Source organism: Dendroctonus ponderosae, unplaced genomic scaffold (genome assembly GCF_020466585.1).
Source record: "Dendroctonus ponderosae isolate FM_Combo_2020 unplaced genomic scaffold, Dpon_F_20191213v2 Dpon_F_20191213_1, whole genome shotgun sequence".
Taxonomy (NCBI): domain Eukaryota; kingdom Metazoa; phylum Arthropoda; class Insecta; order Coleoptera; family Curculionidae; genus Dendroctonus; species Dendroctonus ponderosae.
Window position 1 is genome coordinate 14,868,862 of NW_026017110.1, and position 3,461 is coordinate 14,872,322.

Here is a 3,461-nt window from a genome sequence, read left to right on the forward strand (position 1 = left end):
TCCATGAGTAGACATGCCGACTTTCCGTCAATTAGGTGAGTTGTTTGTATGTTGTTGGTCAAAATAAATAACGGATGAATAGTCGAGTGATATTGAGAAGAAAATAATTAGTAAATAATGTTTTTTTGCACTTTTGATTGACAACTTTCAGTGTTGTGATCGGTTTTTGAGTAAACCTTAACGACTTTCGGGGAAAAACGGGAGAAAACTATTTTCGTCTTGTCCCGAATTCGACGCTGAAAAGTTTTTGTAAATTTCACTTCACAAATTTTCAATTTTTACAATTCACAAAGCTATAAATTTATCTTGTAATTTTTCGCGTAAAAGACCTCCAGATCGTCAGTATTTTTAAGTGAAACTGTGCAAAATAGAACGTTTTTGAGTAGAAAGTAAAGCAAGAAAAATCAGTAAAAACTAAAAAACCAGATTTTTTAACAAATTCTGCAGTCTTCAGAGGAATGGAGCTGACGAGTTTTCCAAATAATTTATTATAAACTTGCGCTTATTCTCTTCGTTTTTGGATAGAAAATTATTTGATTCGTCCCGAATTTGAAGCTGGAAACTGATTTGAAATCTTTTCGCGGAAAATACCTTAAGATTGTCAGTATTTTTAAGTTAAACTTGAGAAAATTGAGCGTTTTGAAGAAAGAGTAACTAAACCTGAAACTGAAAAACTCTGAAATTTTGAATTTTTTTTTCAAAATGTTGTAAATAAATAAATGGCTCTTAAAATAAATCTAAAAGCAACAAAAAAGTTGTTAACATTTTCCCAGCAACCAAGTTACTTCGCCGGTGCGTTGGGTTGGCGCACCAAGCAATTTGTGAAACACTGCGCCAACTCCTAAAAATTCACTTTTACCGAGGCCTCCATTGAATGTTTAATAAACAAGGGCCCTAAACCTTAAGATCACACGTTCTAATAAACACGGGTTTTTACGGACTTCGATACGAAAATACATAGGTAGATGTTAAAGTTTAAAGTAAAAATGTGACAATTTATTAATATATACGAAACCGCAGGAGAACATTTTTTGACCCAGAAGCGCGCATACCTTGACTTAATATTTTTCTGAAAATATCAGTATGACTACTGATTTTGGAGCCATAGTCAATGATTTCGCCTCTTGTTTAATCAAAACTGGACTTTTGCGGAAGAAATTATTCCTTACTTCATCAATACAGCAAAACACATCTAAAAATGAAAACAACTCGTGCTGGCGAAACGACAGAAAGAGATTCAAATCCACTACACCCAGGAGGGATTCGAAGGAATCTCCACGAAAGTTAATTTTCTTTTATAAAACTAAACTGCTTAACCAAATCAACGTTCCACTGACAAATTTGGAACTGGATAAATTCTGATTGCTGCGAGCGATACTATTTCTGTTTGAACTGTTATTTAGTCCAATTGTTTTTCGGTTAATCCGTGTTTTTGCACAAAAATGGGGCTTTAGGTAGTTTCTACGGGGTGGAAAATGAAACACTACAAAATTGGTGAAAGTTCCACGTGTTTTCAGTTGGACAAAAAAGTTTTTTTATATTTCAACACCACATGCATTAAGATAGAAGAGACCTCATTCATATCTGACAAAAAAAATTTAATTTTTTGTTCATTTGGCTTATTTACAGTGGTCTCAATTTGGACAATAAACATTTTGGTATTGCAGTGATACATTTTTTCTCTTAAACCATTTTGAAAATGTAGGCTTCATATTGAAGCTAAAAATTCAGTTCACTTCAGAAAAAAATCATTATACCGGGTTGCATCAATAAACGAAATATTTGAAAGTAAACTTCCCTTTAGTTGGAAGTTTGCCAGAATCACAAGGGCCAAAAAACTTGATTTTTTGAGACCCCCTGAAAGTAGCAGATGTCCGAAAAATTTAACACCCGTTTAGAGCTAATTGGTTTATCTTCAAACTTTTGAGGTAGAGATTCAAAAAACTCTTTTCTGCCCAACAAGAGCATTCCGAATTTTTTAGCTATATAAAGCTATCAAATTATTTAATATGCCTACTAATGCATACACAGAGTGTACTTTTCACGGCAAAAATATTGTTCATCTTGCACCTTAAAAAATTCGGAATGCTCTTGTTGGGTCTTAAGGTTTAGGGCCCTTGTTTATTAAACATTCAATGTAGGCCTCGGTAAAAGTGAATTTTTAGGAGTTGGCGCAGTGTTGCACAAATGGCTTGGTGCGCCAACCCAACACACCGGCGAAGTAACTTCGTCGCTGGGAAAATGTTAACGACTTTTTTTGTTGCTTTTAGATTTATTTTAAGAGCTATTTATTTATTTATAACATTTTGAAAAAAAAATTCAAAATTTCAGAGTTTTCCAGTTTCAGGTTTATTTACTCTTTCTTCAAAACGCTCAATTTTCTCAAGTTTAGCTTAAAAAATACTGACAATCTTAAGGTATTTTCCGCGAAAAGTTTTCAAATCAGTTGCCAGCTTCGAATTCGGGACAAATCAAATAATTTTCTATCAAAAAACAAACAGAATAAGCGAAAGTTTATAATCAATTATTTGGAAAACTCGTCACCCCCATTCCTCTGAAGACTGCGGAATTTGTTAAAAAATCTGGTTTTTTAGTTTTTACTGATTTTTCTTGCTTTACTTTCTACTCAAAAACGTTCTATTTTGTACAGTTTTACTTAAAAATACTGACGATCTGGAGGTCTTTTACGCGAAAAATTACAAGATAAATTTATAGCTTTGTGAATTGTGAAAATTGCATTGCATGCAACAACAGCATTCCGAATTTTTTAGGGTGCAAAATGAACAATATTTTTGCCGTGAAAAGTACACTCTGTGTATGCATTGGTAGGCATATTAAATAATTTGATAGCTTTATATTAAAAAAACTGGCATTAAAAATCTATTTTTAAACACAATTTCAGATTGTGCAATTAATCCATTTGAAGTCAGCCTACATCCTATAATAGTCTTATCTGGAACCAGCAACTTTCTTTATCCGATTTGGGGAGAAAAAGTACTACGATTTAAACACGGAGAAGCTGTTGATTTCATATGTCCAGGACGAACGATTTTAATTGGCGGATCTSAAACGAACAACTCATTGTTGAGCGGAACGTGTTTCTCTGRCTCGGAGTTTGCAGTTGGAAATGAGATAATAGAATGGTCWGATTTAATATGTAGCAGCACATATTGGAGAGGAATTCAACGAACTGGRAATACTTGTGCTTCAGACGGTGTGGAACTGGAAGCTGGCTTCAGTGTCGATGACGGTCGATTTTTGCAAACTCTGTTGATATGCTTCAACCCGACYTTGCAGGTTGYCTACTATACATTTATAAACCAAACTGCCTCCATCAACCAGCAAGTTCTCGGCACTGCAAGACCCTCCTGGCTTCAAGGGTCTGGTATTTACGATGTGGGATCAGTAACTAGTTTATATGTGAGAGCCAATCAGAGAGCAACAATCAATGGCCAGTTGGG

At 34.4% G+C, this 3,461-nt stretch overlaps 1 protein-coding gene across 1 annotated transcript in view; it reads right to left on the reverse strand.

Annotated features, from left to right (window-relative positions):
* The window catches only part of LOC109535939, a 13,851-nt gene that overhangs the window by 2,527 nt on the left and 7,863 nt on the right, over positions 1-3,461 (reverse strand). The window lies entirely within an intron of this gene.